Here is a 23,741-nt window from a genome sequence, read left to right on the forward strand (position 1 = left end):
GAGAGAGAGAGAGAGAGAGAGAGAGAGAGAGAGAGAGAGAGAGAGAGAGAGAGAGAGAGAGAGAGAGAGAGAGAGAGAGAGAGAGAGAGAGAGAGAGAGAGAGAGAGACTGTTTAATGAATAACTTGATAGTTTTAACTTAAAATAAATGGAATTCCTTATTTATATGTTCATATCAATCGGAAGCTGGTCTGGTCGATTGCTGTATCATAACTACTTTGGTAAAGTGACTCATGCTTTTGCTCAATGAATTTCCATAACCAAATCAAATAAACTAAAACTTTATTTTAACATGATGTCAACATGAAATCTGTCCTGAAGCAAAACATTTTTAACAACAGTAAAAGGGAATATAATACAAAATTAAATACTCTTGTAAGAAACTAGAACATGTACTAAAGTGCATATTTGTGAAGAAAAAGGCATGCACATCAAAACAAATTTGTTGTATCATTAAAACTGAAGAACCCGAGAAGTGGATCTTCTTTTGAGTGTCACAATTTTGTTGTGGACAAAGTTCTTTATGTCTTTCCAGGATCTTTGAGCCAAAGTCTGCGGCTCTTTCTTAATGCAGTCAGTACACTGTTCTTTCCCAGGCACTTGATGCCCTTTTATCAGTCTCTTCATGTGTTTTTCCACAGCAGCCTTTTCTTCTTCACTCCACGGTCTCCTCAAATTTACTCTGGGAGACCCTAAATATGATGACAATTGCAATTTAATGATACTCACAAAGACCACTTGTGGCAGCATTACAGTGTGGATTATATACATAAAATAAATAGACTTACCTTTCTTTTTCTCTGACTTTGATTTTTCATGCTCTTTGGAAGCAATTTTTTTTCTTGGACTCAAATCTACAAAGAAAGGAGACATTGCTAATTTGACACTCATGGGCAAATACGGTGCATGCATTTTAACTTGTTAAATTATGGAGAAAAAAAAAATATTTCTGGATCCAAAATTAAAAGTTAGTGCGAACCAATACCTCAAGGTAAGACTAATAGCCAAAAAAAGCTTCCAGTTTACCATCTGAGTCAGAAGTTCTATTCCGTTTGCCATGACAGCGCTTTGCTCGTTTTTTTTGTCACGTCACCTTAAAGTAAAACAAGCAAAATGACACCTTGCACTTGTTATGGTGGGACAGGGAGCCATTTCAAAAGGAATCATTTGGAATTCTACAGGGATGCATCTGGGAAATTAAAAAAAGTGGCCCCCTTGTGTCTGAAAAGGGGTCAAAATCTAAAATTGATAGGGCCTGATTTAACTAGATTGCCAAAGTATACAAAACCATTTGAAATAAACCAAAGACATTTTCAATTTTCGGTTTACGAACGTTACATTTTTGAAACTTTTACCTTGGCATACGAACAGTCATATGCCAGTCTCAAAATGATTTTTTTTTTAAATATGATGACATTTCAGTGAATGCTTACCAGAAAAAGATAATTTAATGGTGTCAAGATTCTTTCCACTAAGTGTTCCAGTGCCTTGCTCCATTGCAAAAAGCAGCTTGCTGATTTTTGCAATTTGAAAAGTTTTATCAGTCTGTCTATAAAAATCTCGGTGCACTCTGATGTCGTGTCCCATGAACCTTGCGACTTGTTCCAATTCCTGTTCACTAAGCTCCAACAGCTGACACAGTGTCGCAACCTGTTTCCTCAGTTTGGTAGACCTTAGGAAATGAGGGTTTTCTGCGTTGCTTTCTTTCGCAAATTTGCTCAGACAGTCACATCCCCGGATATTTGTCATTGCACCTGGTCTTGCAAAAAGATAAGGATTCTCAGCAGGTATCCCTGCATCTTGTCGCCTTTGAATTAAAACGTTGATGGACTCCTACATTCTTTCTGTAAAAAACACTGGGACCTTTCTGCCCCTTTTGCCCCGGACTTCAATGCGAGTTAAGAGCTTGCTTAACTCTTTTTCCAATGGTGAAAGTGTTTCAAAAATGTCCTGATTGACTGGATTTGTGCTGGCATTTTGGTGGTCTCGAAAGTCAAACGTGATGCTTCCCCTTCACGCCGCTTGTTAAAAACAATCATTTGTGCCAGAACAGATTCATTCAATTTACGAAAAGCACCTAAACTCATCCCTTGGGTCAATTCGGCCTTTGCCTCCTCTTCAACCACTCTAAGGTGGTCCCTGAGTGTGATGACATCCTTGGTAAGAGGAATATCATCTTGTTTATTCCATCTTTTTTCATCTATTGTTTGATGAGCACTGACTGATACATGGTTTTTCCAGTTTTTTTTCGAGGAGTTCCAGAAATTTTTTTGCCTTTCTCTCTGCCAGGTCCTCCATCAGAGTCTGTCCAATAAGGACTTCCACTGCTCCTTTCAAACAAAATCCTAATTTAAGAGCTGTGGAGGATTTCCCATATTCATTTTCCCCTGGACTGAACGCAGTGAGTTTCTTTGCGACATTTATAACAGTGTTAAACTTTAAAGGCGTACACAAATCCTGCAGACCCGCGATGGTCTTATCCATTTTTTTAGCAATAAGCATGAACCGTCCCAATTCCCTCATTCGTTGCGCAATGTACTGGTGCTTGGACTTGACACGGCCATGTTTGGAATACAGTGATTCGCCATACTTGCAAATTAGGAAATCCTTTCGTATGTGAAACGATACAGGATCTTGTCTCATGTTATTGATAATTGTTTCACATCCCTCTGATGATGCGGCTGTTGGGAGGAGACTGGCAGCAATATTTTGGACCCTCTTTCCTTTCCTTCGCTTGTCGTCTTTGCATAGCTCTCTTGCTCTACAAATTGAATGATGTTTCCACAGACATTTTTTAAAAACAACCCATAACATGATGGGCAGGGCAAATAATCATCGGTGGAGGCGGCATCGGTTGGCTGCTTCCATGTGACAAGTTCCCCTTGTCCATCTTTTAGAACCGTGCTGTTATGTTTGAAGTCTCCCTTGTTCCGAAGCTGTTCCAATAGGGACTTTCTTTTTTTGGATCCTGATGGAAAGCTGAACGTGAAAGCAACTTCTTTAAATTCCATATGTTTCCTTTCTAAATGTCTTGCCATCTTCAAATTTGATTGGCCACAGTAGAAACAATAATGCCTTTTGTCCCAAACGCGTTTGCCTTCTTTTCTTGAACACGTTTTTATGGTTACAGATGGATCTTCTTTGCTCATCTTTTGTTTTTTTGTTTTTTCGTTGAACATAGGTTAATGGGTTACTTTGTTTTCTAATTGCAGACGCGACTCTACGCTGGTCTGCTCCATATGTCTGTTGACTTGTAGAGTCTTCATTGTATGTGTCATGACAGGGCATATTTTTTACCTTTGGAAGGGATATCTCTTCATCAACACTCGAATCAGTGGATGATGTATAGGTAGGTTTGTATTCCACATCTGATCCAGAATGACTGTCCAAGTCAGAAAAATCGCTCTCTTCAGTGGGATTGTCCATCTGTTATAAATATAAAAAAGTAAAAAGATCCGAAAATACCATTGCAAATAATACTACTAAGTAGTACTGATTTATGTTTATATGATGAGATAGGTCATAATGAGGACTGCCTGTGGGATAAAATATTAATCGTATATATTAACAAGTCCTCCATGGTAGTTAGTTGCCACTACACATTTAGCGAATTAGCTGCGTCACAATAAGAGACTGATTTCCAAGTATTCTGCAAACAAATAACAATGATGGCTGGTATGGATTGCGGAGGAAACAATTTTCCATGTGAGCTGTACTCAGGGCAATATTTTCATAGATTTATTAATCGGCAATTTCTGTATATAATTACAATATTTATTTTAACTCTTTCAGCGTATTATGTCTTGTTTTTAATTAAAGCGTATGTTCATTTCTGTCTGGCCAATAGAGTGCCACAACTGCAATTTATCATTAAAAAGATGCCAGAAAAGAACGAAAAGCTAAACAAACATATACTGTAGACTACACAGACTACACAGACTACAAGCCCTCTCCACAGACCTGTGAGAACTCCACCACTCTGCTGAATCAGCTGAACGACTTCTTCGCCCGCTTCGAGGCAGACAACAGCACTCCAGCACAGAAGACCGCACCACCTCCCGGCGAACAGGTGCTGACACTGTCCCAGGACAGCGTGAGGCGATCCCTCAGAGGGACCAACCCACGAAAAACCCCGGGTCCCGACGGCATTCCTGGCCGTGTTCTGAGAGACTGCGCTGTGGAGCTCACAGATGTCTTCACGGACATCTTCAACACATCTCTGAGCCAGGCTGTTGTGCCCACTTCCCTCAAAGCCACCACCATTATCCCGGTCCCTAAGAAGTCGTCCCCCACCTGCCACAATGACTACCGCCCGGTCGCACTCACTCCCATCCTCATGAAGTGCTTCGAGCGGCTAGTTATGAACCACATCAAGGCTGCCCTCCCCCCCAGCCATGACCCCTTCCAGTTTGCATATCGGCCCAACCGCTCGACCGATGATGCCATCTCCACTGCTCTCCACACAGCGCTCACCCAACTGGAGACCAGAAACTCCTACGTCAGAATGCTGTTCACCGACTTCAGCTCAGCATTCAACACAATCATCCCCCAATAGCTCACCGATAAACTGAGCAAACTGGGGATCAGCACCTCCCTGTGCAACTGGCTGCTGGACTTCCTGACGGGGAGACCACAGGCAGTCAGAGTTGGCGACAACACTTCCAGCACCATCACGCTGAACACAGGGCCCCCCAGGGGTGTGTGCTGAGCCCCCTCCTCTTCACTCTGCTCACGCACGACTGCTCACCATCATCACCCAGCTCCAACCTCTTCATAAAGTTTGTGGATGACACGACTGTGGTGGGGCTCATCAACAACGACGAGGAGACAGCCTACAGGGACGAGGTCAGCCGCCTGGCCACGTGGTGCAAGGACAACAATCTCCGTCTGAATGTGGAGAAGACGAAGGAGATTGTTGTGGACTTCAGGAGAGTGCGCCCCCAGCATGCTCCACTAACCATAGACGGTGCTGCAGTGGAGAGAGTGAGCAGCACCAAGTTCCTGGGAGTGCACATATCCGAAGACCTGTCCTGGAGCCACAACACGGCATCAATCACCAAGAGATCCCACCAGCGCATGTACTTCCTCCGCAAGCTTAAAAGGGTTGGAGCCCCGACCCCCATCATGACCTCCTTCTACCGCGGTACCATCGAGAGCATCCTGACCAGCTGTATCACCGTGTGGTACGGCGCCTGCACCATGTCCTGCCGTAAGACTCTGCAGCGCATCGTGAGGACAGCTGAGAAGATCATCGGTGTCTCTCTCCCCCCCCTTCAGGACATCTACAACACCCGCCTCACCCGCAGAGCCATCAGGATCGCTGGCGATCCCACACACCCCTCCCACAGCCTCTTCAGCCTGCTGCCATCGGGTAGGAGACTGCAGAGTCTCCGAGCCAAGACGAGCAGGCTCAAGGACAGTTTCTGCCACCAGGCAGTCCGGAGACTCAACTCCCTCCCAGCCCTGCCCAGCCTGCCCCTTCCCACTGCCACACTCACCGAACTCTGACTACACGCTACATGCTGTACGATCATCCTGAACTCTATTTTTTGTTATTTCTCATTAGACAAGACCTCACTTCAACCCTTTCTAGTTGTTTGTTTTTGCAATTACGACATTACGTCACTTTATGTACGTCACTTCCTCACTTTACATATGTCACTACCTCACTTTACATACGTCACTGCCTCACTTTCTAGACGACACTACCTCACTTTACATAAGGAAATTATAAGTATTGTCTGTTGTCAATTGTATGTCTTTTAGCCACGTTATAAGTGCCTTGCATGTCTTGCACGCTGGGTCCGAGAGGACATTAATTTCATTTGTGCTGTATGTCATGCATATTAGCACGTTTGACAATAAAGCTGACTTTGACTTTGACAATATGCATCTCACCTAATATAAGTTTTTTCAGCCTAAATGCAGAGCTTTTGTTGATCCATATAACCTTTGTGTTGATAAGGGGTCGCAATATAGTAATTTGTCCAAAGTACTTTGTGTTCTGGAAATTGATTTGTATTTTACGTTGTGTTTTTGCAACGTTACATTACATAGATGGTAAGACACTGTCTTTGGCTGTAACCACAGGCGCATATAGCCATGGAAGAAAATTTGACACCACCATGTTTTCTTTATGTTCATTTTCATTTTCATGTCTGGTGCTACAAAAAGTGTATTAAGTGAATCACTGAAATAAAAGATAGCATGGAATACTCAAATACACCATTTTTCACAGTAAAACGTCATAGCTATTGTTAAGAATGTATGGAGTGATTTTTGTTATTAGCAAAACTTTGAAATTCATCCAATAGTGCATGTGTTCAAGTATTTTGAATTGTTTTTGTTGTCGTTAATATTTTGGTCCAAGAAAACATTCCTTTACTGTATTAAGCATTTACAACAAGTAAAAAAACTTAGATACACAGTAGATACACATTAAATGGAAGTGTGCAACAAAATAGTAATACTGAAATGTACCTGAATTGCTGTGTTGACATCATCTTGCTGGGCCTAATGCAATAAAAGTAAATAGATTAATATTCAGGTGCTAAAGAAAAACAATGTCAGTTAACGGAACACAAACAAAATAAGAATGATGGTCACGTTCAAATTGATAGTGCATTTAATTTACACTAAACTATCAATTCCAATAAAAAGTGTGCGAAATTGTCCTGAAACATACCTGGGTAGTCATTTTCTTGATGTTATTCTCCAGGTCCTTATCCAAAATAATATAAGATATTTTGATAACCTAAAAAAATTCAGGTGGTGGGATTAAAAAAAGTCATCAGTACAGCTCAAATGGGTTATCATTTGAATTCAACGTGAATCATGTGATCTAACAAATAACGCTCCTTCACGTGGTATTTAAAAAAAACTCATAATACAAAGAAATCCTCTACACGTGACCAGGGGTGGTCAAAGTAAATAAATCAAATGTCATTTGGTATCACCGTAGCTGTGCTTTTGTTTTTATTGTGTGCCATTTGTTTTTTATCGTGCTTCCAAATTTGGCTGTGCGTTTTTTTCGCTTGTGCTACATTTATGTGTGACGTTTAAATTACGTTCTATTGGCTGGCCCGACGCGACAACGATTGGGACCAAATGGGCACTTCTGAAATACTGACCGGACTTAAGTTTCGATTTACGTTGCTACGTGCTTCTCACTCAATACGTATTACACTATTACTACATCAGTTACATCAGCTTCATTTTATTCTCTGCTCAATTAACATGACGACGCTTTCACTGTCATTCTGATAAAACACGAAAGTTCGAATCCTGTAGTAATTTCTTAGAATGACACATTTGTAAGAAAAATATTCAAAACTTGAATTCCTTACCTGATTTAATTCCGAAATCTTATTCGCTCACTGTTCACTTTTCCTTTGGGCTGATGGGCTGGTTGTGCGCTCGCAGTTTATTAAATTGATGAACACGCACTGTCAGTGTCCTGGGCGAGGGGGGAGGGCTGCAAAACTTTGTTCATGCGCAGTGCGCATGGCGTCCTGGAGCCTGAGCGCTCTTAATTGCTTGATCAAAGTGTGGGCGCCATCCTGCAGAAAGTCTCAGAGCAACTAATACGTGGGGGAGGGGTATGCAGAGTCACTCTGTCTAACAGTGAAGGTTTACTCAACTCAACTCAACTTTGATTGAGGTCTATTGTATTTCAAGGCTAAGAATGATACATTTTGAGCAAGATTGTGTTTTAATTAAACTGTATGAACTCCAATCACACATACCTCTAACATAAATACAGCAAATAAAACTATATGTATTAAACTAACACGAAAAAGAATAATTATTCTTAGAGAAGCATAATTATCAAACGCTGATATGGGGGTGTTATGAAACACAATTATTTACTTATTTAATGCCATTCATAAGATATACATAGTAGTTAGTTTCATAGTTTCAATGTCCAAGGCAAAATAAAACAATAGACTTTTTTTGTATGTGCAGTTTTATGGCGGATGGGAATTGCAGACAGTCACACAGTTGAACCGAAGGTTTTACAGTGTGAAAATAGGCCTCACATTCATGACCAATGGTAAAAATAATTATCAAAATTGACACAGCTTTTCTTAAAGCATTTTGACCCATCCACTGCAATGTGAGCAAGCAGCTGTTCATATCCCAAAAATCATGTCTATTTGATGAACAGTACTTTGTTTTAACTGCCAGAGAGCCAGATGTATAGAGAGCAGGAACATTCTCTGATTTGACGTGTCACCATCCTCATGTCATTTCTCCACTGCGAGACGAATAAAGGTACATTCAATCCAATCCAATGTTATCTCTTCGACCAACACACCAAAACAAGCTTCACAAGATGTACAGCAAAATAAGTTACATTGCAGAGTTTGAATAAGTTTCGTAATGCATCCAACGACAAGGATGACAGAGGACAGTTCTACTGCTGTCTCTCTCCTCGATAAAAACCAAGGAAAGCGGGAATCATCAGCCGCAGAGGGGACAAGGATGGTGAGATAAAATGGTCATGCAACATCACCACACCAAAGTCAAGGCAGAATATCATCTTCTGTTGTGACCAAAATTACACCTGATGTTCTTCAATCAGCATTTCAGCTGTCCATGTCCTCACCAATAGAAAAGATTCTCCAGGAAAAGACAAATTTGGAGGGGAAGCATGTATTTCAAGAGAAATTGAAGCCATTGGATCAGACTGACTTGCATGCATACCTTGGAATTCAGTTATTAGCCAGAGTGCACAGGTCATGGGGAGAAGCAACTGAATGTCTGTGGGATGAAGAGTATGTAAAGCCAATCTTTCAAGAAACAATGTCTCAAAAGAAATTCCACACATCTCATGTGATCTGATTTGACAACTTTCAGACAGCACTTGCTCAATAAACCTGGCAAATATGCCATGAAAATGTGGGCAGCCTATGATGTAAAATGTAGTTATGCATGGAATATGCAAGTCTATCCTGGAAGACTACCTGGAGGAGCATCTGAGAAGAATCAGAGGACGCATGTGGTACTGAAGATGAATGAAAGACTGCAAAGTCTGAAGATGAATGGTAGTGAAGATGAATGAAAGACTGCAAAGTCATTATATCACGTGACAAATTCAATTTACCGCCATGTGTAGATAAACTTCAGGAGAACTTCCCAGTAAATTTCTGAAGCTGTGGGGATGATCTCTCCTCAGTATTTGTCAGGTGTGGTGCGTGATAGAAGGGTTTCAGCTAGGATGAAAGGAAAGGTGTATAAAACCGTGGTGACAGTGGCACTGAAGAAAAGAAAGGAAGCAGAGATGAAGATGTTGAGGTTTTCTTTGGGAGTGACCAGGTTGGATAGGATCAGGAATGAGTACATTAGAGGGACACGCCATATTAGAGGCTTTGGAGAGAAAGTCAGAGAGGCCAGACTGAGATGGTTTGGACATGTCCAGAGGAGAGATACAGTGATTATATCGGGAGGAGGATGCTGAGCCTTGAACTGCCAGGCAGGAGACCGAGAGGAAGACCAAAGAGGAGGTTTCTGGATGTTGTCAAAGAGGACATGAAGATAGCTGGTGTGAGAGAAGACGATGCACAAAACTGGGTTAGATGGAGGACACCGATTTGCTGTGGCGTCCCCTGAAGGAAAAAGCCCAAAGGAAAAGAAGCGGATAGAAAATATGTTGTTTCTTTTCAAGTATATTTACAAGATCTCAGATGCAGTTGTTGCTGATGTCAACTATTATTTGACTGTAGAAATACAGGTAAAAATGACCCACAACATAATCAACACATTTTTTCAACTTAATATCATGGTTTAAAAACTCACATGAAAAAAAAAATTATTCTTAGAGCAGCATAATTATCCAACGCTAAGATGGAAGTGCAATGAAAATATTTATTTATAAAATGCAATTCATAAGATACAGTTTCAATGTCCAAAGCAGTGACTGTTTTTTTAGCTTGTTGGCAGTCTGCTCATTGATTTCTAAACGAGTGGGGGATGGGAATTAGAGACAGACACAGTTGCAGAAAGTGGGCGGGAGTGGGGGAGGGGAAGACAGTAAGGTTAGAGCGTGAGAACAGACCTCAACTGATGATCAAAATTGCCACAGCTTTTTTTAAACTTTGATTGAGGTCTGTTTTGAAGGGGGGTATGATAAATTGTGTTCAATATCAACTTTTAATAACTAGTAACAACAATGTCACATAGCACTGCATCTGCCGTATTCTTTATGGCATGAACACATTCACATTTGGCATGAACACATTCACAAATGCTCACCTCTACTCTTTGTCTCGTTTCAACTACTCTTTCTTTAATCAACACATTTTTTCAACATAATATCATGGTTTAAAAACTCACATGAAAATTTATAATTATTCTTGACAATTCATAAGATGTATGAACCCATACTGCTGTTCACAAATGCTCACCTCTACTCTTTGGCTAGTTTCAACTACTATTTCGGCATTGCAATAGAGTGCAGAATCTTTTTTTTCTTCATCCGCGCTGCGTAGGCGGGGAGACGCGCACAGTCTCTGTGTCACTAATTAAGTGGGGGAGGGGTAGTGCAACAGTCACCAAGTCTCACTGAGAATTCTCCCACGGTATTTTTTCAACTTTGATTGAGGTATATTTTAAGGCTGAGAACGATACGTTTTGAGCAACATCGTGTTTTAATTAAACTATATGAACTCCAATGTCACATACCTCTAACATAGGTACAGCAAATAAAACTATATGTATTAAACTAACATGGAAAATTATAATTGGTCCTTAAGTGCCACTGAAGAAAAGACAGGAAGCAGAGCTGGAGGTAGCAGAACTGAAGATGTTGAGGTTTTCTTTGGGAGTGAACAGGTTGGATAGGATCAGGAATGAGATTATCAGAGGGACAAGCCATATTAGAGGCCTTGGAGAGAATGTCAGAAAGGCCAGACTGAGATGGTTTGGACTGTAGAAATACAGGTAAAAATGACCCACAACATAATCTACACATTTTTTCAACTTAATATCATGGTTTAAAAACTCACATGAAAATGTATAATTATTCTTAGAGCAGCATAATTATCCAACGCTAAGATGGAAGTGCAATGAAAATATTTATTTATAAGATGCAATTCATAAGATACAGTTTCAATGTCCAAAGCAGTGACTGTTTTTAGCTTGTTGGCAGTCTGCTCATTGATTTCTAAACGAGTGGGGGATGGGAATTAGAGACAGACACAGTTGCAGAAAGTGGGCGGGAGTGGCGTAGGGGAAGACAGTAAGGTTAGAGCGTGAGAACAGACCTCAACTGATGATCAAAATTGCCACAGCTTTTTTTAAACTTTGATTGAGGTCTGTTTTGAAGGGGGGTATGATAAATTGTGTTCAATATCAACTTTTAATAACTCGTAACAACAATGTCACATAGCACTGCATCTGCCGTACTCGTTTTTGGCATGAACCCATACTGCTGTTCACAAATGCTCACCTCTACTCTTTGGCTAGTTTCAACTACTCTTTCAAATTGCTCGGCACCATGGCGCTGTTGGATTGGATTTGCCTTTATTAGTCTCACAGTGGAGAAATTTACATTTCACAGCAGCAAAGTGATGAAAGGAATGAAAGTAGAAAAACAACATACATGAGCTGCTGGAAAGGCAGCTTCTCGCCACGCAACAGGCATAATGGAGAAGGTGTTGTCTCATTGCCGATCAAAATAAATCCATACGAAAGATAGCTTTCACTATGTTGCCTTAAGGTCATCGTCTTTGCTTTATTTTCCCCAACACTAATACTAGGGCCTTCATCCGGGTCAGAATCTTGTACACAACCCAATTCGGAGTTTGCAGTTGCCCTTTTTACTCCTAACTCCTTTAACTCCTTGACTGTCACCACGACCTCTCACATGCATCATTAAGTTTCTCGGAGGAACGAGACGATCGGCTACATGTTGCCACATGGACAAATATTTAATTACCCCCCTAGTGTTTACAGCATGGACACTGGACAATGACAATGATTGCAGAAAATGATTAATATGTGTTTTATGTCTGTGTAAGCGGGCGGCCCGGTAGTCGAGTGGTTAGCACACCGGCTTCACAGTGCAGAGGTCGCCGGTTCGCGTCCCGGTCCGGCCTCCCTGTGTGGAGTTTGCATGTTCTCCCCGGACCCGCGTGGGTTTTCCCCGGGTCCTCCGGTTTCCTCCCACACTCCAAAAACATGCATGTCAGGCAGATTGACCATTCCAAATTGTCCCTACGTGTGAGTGTGAGTGACTTTTGTATGTCTTTGTGTGCCCTGCGATTGGCTGGCAACCAATTCAGGGTGTCCCTTGCCCCGTGCCCGAAGACAGCTGAGATAGGCTCCAGCAACCCCCGTGACCCTAATGAGGAATAAGCGGTACGGAAAATGAGATGAGATGTCTGTGTAAGCTCTCAGTCGTACAGGAGTGGTCCATCGATGAAAAGGTTTCTTCAGCCGTCATCTGTACTTCTTTGAAGGTGTCGGACGTTTCGCTTCATCTCCAAGAAGCTGACGAAGCTTCTTGGAGATGAAGCGAAACGTCCGGCATGAAGCGAAATGCTGAAGAACAGCTGAAGAAACCTTTTCATCAATATGTGTTTTCAAATGTGAGCTCTTGATCTCTCACGGCACACTACTGTGCCGCGGCACAGTGGTTGAAAATCATTGTTCATCTCATAACTTGTACCACATTTGAACATCTAATATGCCATGATATCCCAAGATAATATTTGACAAGTATCGAATGTGGAGTATGAGTTGAAATTAACAAGGTTTTCTACATCTACTAACTCGGTGGCCTGAGCAAGACTTCAACTTTGTCTGCCATGAACTCTTTGTCAAAGCGTACAGTTTCAAATGTTTGATATTCAAAACAATACAGCATAAAATGGACAAGATACATGTTCTTAATCAGTCCAAATTCTACCACATCACCATTCAATACATTTAGCACCATTTAGCACAACTCATTTGTCTGCAACAGCATGGTTTGCACATTCATTTCATAGGCAATCCCTCAGTTTTGCAGACAAATCATGTAGATTAGACATGTCAAATTCAGGCCCACGGGCCAATTTTGGCCTGCACTACAATTATATTTGGCCCGCGAAATGATTTCAAATATGTATTACATCTGGCCCGCCGCCCCATGTTACAGCACATGTACCGCGAAAGGTGTCTACAATTTGAATTCTCTGTGCAGAGCCAGACTCCAGAAATTGATGCACTTGCATGTAAAAGCGATGCCAAGTATTCAGCTTGTATACTTGTGCATCACCAGAGTAACTGAGCAGTGAAAAAAAAACTAAAATGGATAAATATTATTTTATTTACTGGTGGCATCGTCTATTCAAAGTTGAAAGAGATATAGTTTAGGTGTTGGCCTTGATGTGATGTCTGTGATGAAATGATTTAAATTACAATTAGAATGAATAAAGTTAAAGATATAGAAGCCTGATGTTTTTTTCAGTTTTTGTTTTTATTATTCTCTTAAACCTATTCTGATTTCAGTATTTAAGCAAAAATTCAGTTGTAATTTATTAGGATAGTTAATAAAGTACATTAGTTGACTGTATGTTAAAGATAATAAAAACAAACAAATTAATTTTGAAAAAAATGGTCTGGCCCTCGACAATTTTCTTTTTTTAATATTGGCCCTCTTTGAATTTGAGTTTAACAACCACTGGTGTAGATCATGAACCTCGGACACAGGCCCCATCTCACTTTCATTTGAAAAAAAATTAGCCGCCTCCCCGTCGTTCACGCACAGAGAGCCGGCTCGTTGGTGAACACAACACACATCATTCGCTCCTGAAAAGAATCACTATCAACATGAAAGAAGATGGACTGGATCACATCGCAGCCGGAATATTAAAAGGTAATTTCCGTTTAACTTTTGCGATATATTGACACCCGCGTTGCTATATTAGGTAACGCTAAGTTCGACATTCAAATTAGGTTCATGCAAGCTAAAAACGTGTGTTCAGCTAACGTTAGCATTAACAGTTACATCATTATCTATGCAGTGTGTATGCATATCTATCTACACAATAGCACTTTATAGAGAGGTGTATTGGATTTCATTTAGTATTTTCGAGTGCAATAGTACTTTTGTCTAATAGACGTGAATGTTAGTTACGTTTTGACTTTAGGATTTCAGCCCAACGCTAGCCTTAAATCTAAATCTAATATTTACTTGTGTTACATAGTTTGTGAACAGTGTTGCATAATTGAACAATGTTGTGGATTGTTGACAATGAAGCTTTTTTTACGAATTAATTTTCCTGGATAATGTAGGCCTTAGTATCAATGTTGCATGAGCAAATTTAAGTGGCAAATAGTAATTGACACAATGGCCAGTGACACTGCATCTTTTGATGGTTAAATTTGTTGCTTGGGGTTTTTTCTAGCTTCACAAATTACAGAGAGCCAACAAGACCACATCAAACTCCAAGAAATATGCAAGGTCAAGCCCAAGACTGAGGATCCTTGACGCATATTCTTGTTTCAGAGAAGTTGATCATATACAGGTAAAACTCAGAAAATTTGAATCTTGTGAAAACATTCATTCGTTTAAGTGATTCAATTTAAAAGGTGAAATGAATATATTATTTACTCATAACATGATTTGCAAGATATTTTGAGGTTTTATTTGTGAGAATTTTGATTATTATGGCTTATACCAGACATTGGCAAACGACGGCCCGCGGGCCACATACGGCCCGTCAGGATTTTTAATCCGGCCCACCGAACTTGGCCAAATTATAGTAAAAACTGACTCATGACAAAAAGCTAGCGGACACCAGGGCAGACAACTCTGAAAAGTTGCTGGCCTTATATTCCAGGTATCCGCGAAATAGTATGTAAATGCCATATCTTGCATATTCCATGAGGCAAATGTTTGAACTGCTAAGGGCTATTTTCCACGTTAGAAAGACATTTAATAAATTGGGTTGTAGTGTGCTTACTGTGCTGAGGTTCGCACACACTGCATTTAATGCTTTAGTATATCCGGCCCAAACACTGCCTCCATATGCTCCTGGCCTGGCCGGCCCCTCTGTCAAATTTTAGAACCCATTATGGCCCGCCAGTCAATAAGTTTGCCCACCCCTGATCTACAAGGACAGTTTGTGGACTTCTCTCACGCAGTGGTCTCTATGGCCTAGTTTGTGCTCAGAAACTAGCATTAAACAGAAGACAACGAAACAATCGTGTTGCATTTGCTCAAGCCCACAGCTTGCAGAAACGATGGACAGTGGAAAAGTAGCAGAAGGTTGATTTTTCTGATGAATCGTCCATTGAACTGCATCCCAATCGCCGCAAATACTGCAGAAGACCTGTTGGAACCCACATGGACCTGTGGCGTCACCGGTGCGCACCGCGGCTTTGATGTCTTTCAAGCCCTTGGTCTCCTTGAAGTGCGTCTCAGCCTGACACATGTCACACGCTTGAAAATTGTATAAAAGTAGCCGTTGCGGGACAGAGAGAATCAGACTCATCTCGGACTCAGACCCAGACAGACACGCAGCTCGCAGAGACCTGCTCAGCATCACACGGAGTTTCACAGCACAACTTGCTCGACTCCACGCCACGATCAAGTTCTGCGTGTCACCTGCCTGGGAGATTGGGAGATCTGACAACAAACCAACTTACAAATAAAGAGAAACATCTTTATTGGCGAGCCAGCCAGGAGGATTTTTTTTCTTCTCCTCCTCAGCCCAATCAACTCTCCTAATGGAAAGAGACCAGATTTCCGCCGTCTCCCTCAAACCCCCCCCCCCCCTTCCCCCCAGGCACGATGACATGGAGCTCTGGAGTTCCAAGTGGTTGACTCCCAATTCGTCAACCGTGCCATCACCCAGGAGACCAGCAAATTCCACTATGTGGTCGCAGCCCTCACTCCGGAGTTGGCTGGTCGTTTGACCCTCCGGCCGAGAATCCTTACGCGGCCCTGAAACAGGAAATCCTGAGGCACACCACCCTCATGGAACACATGAGGTACACAGCCTTGAGGCATGACGTCGAGCTGGGAGACAGCCGGCCCTCCCAGCTCCTGCAATGCCTCGAGACGGTGGCGGGCAACAGCATCAAGGACCAGAGTTTCCTGTCTTCATAGAGAAGCTGTCCCCGATGATCCAAGCAGTCCTGGCAACAACCCACCCGACTCCACCTTGCAGGAGTTGGCCGCCCTCGCCGACAAAGTTGCGGAGGCGTACGCGGGGCAGCCTACCGTTTCTGCCATGCAGCTTCTTCCGACGCCAGGGCCCTCGACTGATGCTCTCCAACTGCTCATCGACGAGATCCGTGCCCCGCGAACCGAAATCCGGGAACGCAGCCACAGTCGAGAACGCCGCCGTAATCACGGACGCGGCCCCATTCGAGAGCGCAGCCCAAGCCGCAACCGACCTGACCAACCCCAGTCGGACGACCCTACCTGCCCCCGACGTTGTTCACCACATTGTTACTGCTGGTCCCGCGAAGTTTCAACGCTTTCGCCGCCTTGCCCCGGCGAAACAACGGATTGCCGAAGCCGAATTCAACCACATGCTTCAGCTCGGTATTATCCGTCCATCGGACAGTAGATGGGCATCCCCGCTGCACATGGTCCCCATGGCGAAGGTGGGCGACTGGCGTCCCCGCGGTGACTACCGTGCGCTGAATTTTGTCACAGTTCCTGACCGCTACCCTCTTCCTCACATCCACAACTGCGTGTCCTTCCTCCACGGACAAACAGTGTTCTCCACCGTCGATCTGGTAAGAGCCTACCACCAGATCCCTGTCGCGAAAGTGGATGTGTCGAAGACGGCCGTCACTACCCCATTTGGCTCGTTTGAGTTCCTGCGCATGCCATTTGGCCTCCGGCCTTCTGCTGTGCCTACATCGACGACATCCTCATCGCCAGCGACTCCCAAGAGGAGCACCTGCAGCACCTGGAAATGATCTTCAAGCGTCTGGACGAGCACGGCCTGGTTGTCAACTCCGACAAGTGTGTTTCTGGGCAACCCATGATCAAGTTCCTTGGCCACCTAGTCGATGGCAAAGGAGTAGGCCCTCTAGTTGGCAAGGTGCAGGCTATCCGTGACTTTCCCACACCCGAGACGGTAACCCAATTACAACGATTCCTCGGGATGGTAAACTTCTACCGCCGCTTCATCCCGAACTGTGCCGAGGCTGCCCTGCCACTAAACTCGCTGACTGGCAACAAGAAGAAGAACATTGCTGTCGACCTCTCCGAGCAATTAAAGGCTTTTCAACGGCTGAAGGATCTCGTTTCCTATGCAACACTCCTAGCTCACCCAAGCCCCGATGGTCAGTTGTCTCTCATGGTTGACGCCTCCACGGTTGCAATCGGTGCGGTTCTCCACGACGGCTTTAATGGTGACTCTCGACCCATCGCCTTCTTGTCCAAGGCCCTCCAGCCGGCCGAACGCCGGTACTCCACCTTTGGCCGGGAACTTCTTGGCGTCTACCTTAGCGTGAAGCACTTCCGGCACTTCATCGAGGGTGGCCGTGTCATCATCTTTACCGACCACAAGCCACTCCTTCCGCCATCCCCTCGGCATCGACGAAGTACCTGGAGCGAGAAGTTTGGCACTTGGACTACCTCTCGCAATTTGACCTTGAGTTTCGCCACGTCCAGGGGGCTCAAAACGAGGTCGCAGATGCCCTTTCTTGGGTTGAGATCAACGAGATCCAGTTCCCAGACGGTCTTGACTACGACGAGATGGCAGCAGCCCAGGTACGAGAAGGTCTGACCGACCATGCCAACGACCCCAACATCATCGCTGTCCCTCTCCCTAACTCTGGCTGCACAATCCTGTACGTCCAGTCCGACGGCGTCCCTCGACCACTGGTTCCAGACTCCTTCCGGCGAAAGGTGTTCAACTCTCTGCACAGTCTCTCTCATCCTGGAATTTGTGGTACGACCAAGTTGCTGGCGAAAAGGTTTTCCTGGAAAGGACTGCAGAGGGATGCGCGAGACTGGGTGCGCGGCTGTCTACGATGCCAACGCTCAAAGGACCAGCGCCATACGAAGTCACCCGTGGGAATTTTTGACACGCCGAACGGCCGGTTCAGTCAAGTCCACATAGATCTTGTCGGACTCCTTCCCCCCTCCCGTGGCTTCCGGTACTTGTTGACTTGCATTGACCGTTTCACCCGATGGTGCAAAGCCCTTCCCTTGTCCGACTGTGGGTTCGAAGCTGTTGTCGGTGCCTTCCTCCAACACTGGGTCGCCCGCTTTGGATCACTGAAGTCCATCACCACCGATCGTGGAGCCCAGTTCGAGTCTGCACTATTTGGCAAGCTGTGCAAGTTTCTGGGATGTGAACGACACCGGACGACGGCCTACCACCCAGCTGCGAACGGCATGGTTGAGCGCTTCCATCACCAACTGAAGGCCTCCCTGATGTCTTCCGACAATGCCGAACACTGGGTGGATAACCTGCCTCCAGTGTTGCTGGGCATCCGCTCCACGCTAAAACCCGACATCAACTCGACTCCAGCGGAGCTGGTATATGGCGCCAGTTTACAACTGCCTGGTGAGCTGCTCAACCTGACCGACGCAACGACTATCGACGTCAATGATCTGCTCACCCGCCTCCGGCAGTTTGCGCTGGCTCTGCGGCCCTGGCCGCCGCGAACATCGTACCGACCGACGCAGGTGGATCCCGCACTCCAGACATGTACGCATGTCTTCATGCGGTGTGATCGGGTGCGCAAGCCCCTCCAGCCCCCTTACGTTGGCCCGTATTCCGTCCTCTCCCGTGGTGAGAAGACGTTCTGGATTCAAATCAACGGCCGCGAGGATACAGTCTCCATCGACTGACTCAAACCGGCAGTCGGAGAGCACACGTTGCCCCGTGCTCTCGAACATCGACGTCGACCACCTTCCCAACAATGCCCCCCATGTCTGGTGATCGACCTTCTTTGTACCTGGCCTTTCCGTGTGGCCGAACGACCCGGAGCGGCAGACGTGTGCACCTCCCAGAACGGCTCACCTCCTAACGGCTCTTCTGAGCGCATCCGGCTCGTTTTTTCCTGCGGAACATCTTCATAGAGAAGCTGCCCCCGATGATCCAAGCAGTCCTGGCAACAACATCACCTGACTCCACCTTGCAGGAGTTGGTCGCCCTCGCCGACAAAGTTGCAGAGGCGTACGCGCGGCAGCCTACCGTTTCTGCCATGCAGCTTCCTCCGATGCCAGGGCCCTCGACTGATGCTCTCCAACTGCTCATCGACGAGATGCGTGCCCTGCGAACCGAAATCCGGGAATACAGCCACAGTCGAGAACGCTGCCGTAATCACCATTCGAGAGTGCAGCCCAAGCCGCAACCGACCTAACCAACACCAGTCGGACGACCCTACCTGCCCCCGTCATTGTTCACCACATGGTGACCGCTGGTCCCGCGAAGTTTCAACGCTTTCGCCGCCTTGCCCCAGTGAAACAACGGATTGCTGAAGCCGAATTCAACCACATGCTTCAGCTCGGTATTATCCGTCCATCGGACAGTAAATGGGCCTCCCCGCTGCACATGGTCCCCATGGCGAAGGTGGGCGACTGGCGTCCCCGCGGTGACTACCGTGCGCTGAATTTCGTCACAGTTCCTGACCGCTACCCTCTTCCTCACATCCACGACTGCGTGTCCTTCCTCCACGGACAAACAGTGTTCTCCACCGTCGATCTGGTAAGAGCCTACCACCACATCCCTGTCGCGAAAGAGGATGTGTCGAAGACGGCCGTCACCACCCCATTTGGCTCGTTGGAGTTCTTGCCCATGCCATTCGGCCTCCGGAACGCCTCTCAGACTTTTCAATGCTTCATCGACTCTGTCCTCCGCGGTCTTGACTTCTGCTGTGCCTACATCGACGACATCCTCATCGCCAGCGACTCCCAAGAGGAGCACCTGCAGCACCTGAAAACGGTCTTCAAGCGTCTGGACGAGCACGGCCTGGTCGTCAACTCCGACAAGTGCGTTTCTGGGCAACCCAAGATCAAGTTCCTCGGCCACCTAGTCGATGGCAAAGGAGTACGTCCTCTACCTGGCAAGGTGCAGGCTATCCGTGACTTTCCCACACCCGAGACGGTAACCCAATTACAACAATTCCTCGGGATGGTAAACTTCTACCGCCGCTTCATCCCGAACTGTGCCGAGGCTGCCCTGCCACTAAACTCGCTGACTGGCAACAAGAAGAAGAACATTCTCAGACCCAGACACATGCAGCTCGCAGACACCTGCTCAGCATCGCACAGAGTTTGACAGCACGACTTGCTCGACTCCACGCCATGATCAATCTCTGCATGTCACCTGCCTGGGAGATCTCACAACGAACCTACTTACAAATAAAGAGAAACATCAAACTCTTTAGATCCAAGATTCACCTAGAAAACAGTCGTTTGGTGGAGGAAAAATCATGGTTTGGGGTTACATCCAGTATGGGGGTGTGCATGAAGAATCAAGAAATTCTTGCTGCTCGTTACATTCCAAACTGCAAGAGAGGGCAAATTCTGCAACAGTGCTCCTTCTCATCCACATCAAAGTTCCTGAAAGCGAAGAAGGTCAAGGTGCTCCAGGATTGGCCAGCCCAGTCACCAGACATGAATGTTATTGAACATGTCTGGGGTAAGATGAAGAAAGCTTGGAAGATGAAACCGAAGAATCTTGATGAACTCTGGGAGTCCTGCAAGACTGTTTTGTTTGCCATTCCAGATGACTTCATCAATAAATTAATTGAGTCCTTGCCGAGACGTATGTATGCAGTCCTCCAAGCTCACAAGAGCCATACACAATATGAATTCTTTTTCTAATGCATCAAGACTTTATGTTCTGACGTTATTGTAGCATATTTGTGTATTCAAAATGAAATATATGTATAATTTCTACATTATTTTTGTATGCGACAAGACTTTTGTCCAAGCAAAATCTGACCTTTCTGTCCAAAACTTTATTTTGATATAATGTGCATTGCCTTTCATATAAGCCATTTGTGATTCCAATTGATGAACTCCAAGTCAAGTTCTTATTTGTTGTTCCTACAACTTGGATAAGCAGCAAGACTTTTGTCAGGCACTCTAGCTTATGAAAACTGCTAAATCAATTTAAAACCACCACAAAAGACATTCATTGTGAATAAATATATCAGTATTTATTTGAGTGCAGTCGGGTTATATATACTGTACTGTCATAAGAAAGTCGTAATGTCTTGATAAAAAAATGCAGTTCATCCAGTAATGGTCTGTATTGCTGTTTGGCACAAATCATGCTTATGTAGGACTAACATGATATAGTTCAAATAGTTTTTCTTCCCCTCCCCCAACATCTGAATATGCTGTTTTTGCCAGGGTTGTTACCATCAGCTGTTGCACCTTTGCAGAAGCTGGGAAATGCAGGTGAGGCCCTCTTGCTTATCTTGAAGGTAAGTCTTTATTTCATTTTGAATGGCTCGACAAGTACCACACACACATGCTGCTTGAAACGTGCAAATTATTCTTTTAACAGCCAAAATATATTATTGTGTGTTCTGGGAGAGGTGGTTAACCACTTTACTTATTACGTATTATTACGTCTATGTAAGCTCTGTCGTACAGGAGTGGTCCATCGATGAGGTTTCTTCAGCCGTCATCTGTACAATTTTGAAACGTATTATTACGTATTGTGCTATTTATCATGTTAATCTCATCACAACTTTCTCGCTTATATATATTTTTTTAACCCGCAGAAGACCCAACTGAACATGTCAGCAAATGCTCCCTCAACTCTGGCCCCAATCTTGTTGACCAAGAGAACTACATGATCATCATTGGGACCGCCAAAGGGTGTAAATATGCTTACAGCTGTCACTTCATTCATTCATCATCCATCGACCCACACGCCCCACACATCCATTTATTTATTTATTTATTTATTTATTTATTTAACTTATTGCTTTAAGGTCCATCCGCACTCGCACCCAGGGACAACTTTTGAAATAGAATATCACTTTACTATTTCTGTTTAATGTGCTAATTTGAATACAAACAAGAAGTTACTTACCAATGACTCAGTCCTTGTGCTTCTTTCACGATGTATGTATTTACTTTTACTCAAGTGCCCCTTTTTTCTGTGATGTTTTTTAAAAGTAACAAGACAGTTGAGTACACATTTATTCTGCCACCTCTGTCCTTGTATGTATTTTGCAAAAGATGAGACTGATGCCCTAAATATAAGGGTAAATAATAGTTCCATCACTCATACATCAGAATATAAAACCCAGTAAAATACTCACATAGGTCTTACCTTACTGTTAGAAATGTACACTTCTAATTACAAATGTGGAGTTATAAAATGACAACATAAACTTTGCTCAGTATGTCATTCATGGAATGAACATGAAGCAAATGTAAATTTCTCCACTCTATCTAATTTTTTAAACCTGTTCATTCAATGTATTTTTTTCAGTGGTTTGACTTAAGGTATAATTTTGGATGGGTCTGAGGCCATATTCCAATGTTGGGTTCACAAAACGACTTCTATTTCAGAACATTATGTTTTGTTAAAAAATTAATTAAACTTAGACAAATATTACATGTAATGAAAATGAATCAGTTTTACTTTCTAATAACCCCATGAGACTGTTTTCTCCAGTTTGAATTTTGCTGGAACATAAATATCTAAAAATCCAAAAGATGGCGGTAGAGAGTCCAAAGTGTGTGTATCCAAGTGAAATAAAAATACACACACAAAATGAATGTTGATGCGTTTGTGAGGACCTCCCTGAAAATAATCATAAAAATATATTTAAGTTATGAGCACCTTTCAAAACTCTCAAGGACACTTTACAGTCACAGGCTAAGTTATTCTGACGGTGAGCAGCTTTGAGAGATGCATATTAGACCTTCTAGAAGCCTTTTCAATGAAAAACTTGTGAGGACCGACCTAACGGTCCTCACAAGTCAAAAATGTCCTCACTACGTATGGTATAAAATCATTGTGGACCTCACAAGTATAGCCGTACAAACACACACACACACGCAAACACACACACACACACACACACACACACACACACACACACACACACGCGCACACACACACACACACACACACACACACACACACACACACACACACACACACACACGCACGCACGTATGCACACACAAGCACATGACCCGCATTTAGCCGAGAGAAACGTTCCCCCAAGACCTCTTGCACCGCGTTGGCTCAGCAGATGAGAAGACAGGAGCCGCCTCCGCAAACACCGCGTCAGCTTTTCTTTATGGCCGCCGCTAGTACAGGTGCGAGCTACGTATCGGTAGTACTTCACATTGCCATACAAACGTGCGGGGGAGAAAATATATCCCAACTTCTTCAATGCCACACCGATAAGAAAACGTGAACATGTTCCAGTCCGAGTGGAGTCCAAGTCTCCAATGAGTTTGTGCCAAGCTGTACAATTTTATCGCCAGACGCAATAGTTGCGACATTTTTGCCGGACAAATGGGCAAAAGCAAAAAAAGAGTGTAAAGTAATAATAATAATAATAATAATAATAATAATAATAATAATAATAATAGTAATACATTTAATTTGTAAGCGCCTTTCAAAACTCTCAAGGACACTTTACATATATATATATATATATATATATATATATATATATATATATATAGCGTTTAATCTACCCGGAAGTAACACAGCAACAAAGTTATGAAAGGAAGAGGAAAGGAAAGAAAGAAGTAGAAAAACAAAATACAGAGGCTGCTGGAAAGGCAGACAC

At 43.9% G+C, this 23,741-nt stretch overlaps 1 protein-coding gene and 1 long non-coding RNA gene across 2 annotated transcripts in view; both read right to left on the reverse strand.

Annotated features, from left to right (window-relative positions):
• Positions 1–23,741, reverse strand: part of LOC148888071 (cell adhesion molecule 2-like) — a 185,287-nt gene that overhangs the window by 80,941 nt on the left and 80,605 nt on the right. The window lies entirely within an intron of this gene.
• Positions 265–9,595, reverse strand: LOC148888072 (uncharacterized). Its single transcript, XR_016117197.1, has 5 exons — positions 7,346–9,595; positions 6,685–6,753; positions 6,480–6,512; positions 788–3,425; positions 265–691 (listed from the first exon to the last, which is right to left on the reverse strand). It is a non-coding gene; the product is annotated as an uncharacterized LOC148888072 (long non-coding RNA).

This window comes from Hippocampus bargibanti, linkage group LG14 (genome assembly GCF_051943395.1).
Source record: "Hippocampus bargibanti isolate YZ-2025 linkage group LG14, ASM5194339v1, whole genome shotgun sequence".
NCBI classification, from domain to species: Eukaryota; Metazoa; Chordata; class Actinopteri; order Syngnathiformes; family Syngnathidae; genus Hippocampus; species Hippocampus bargibanti.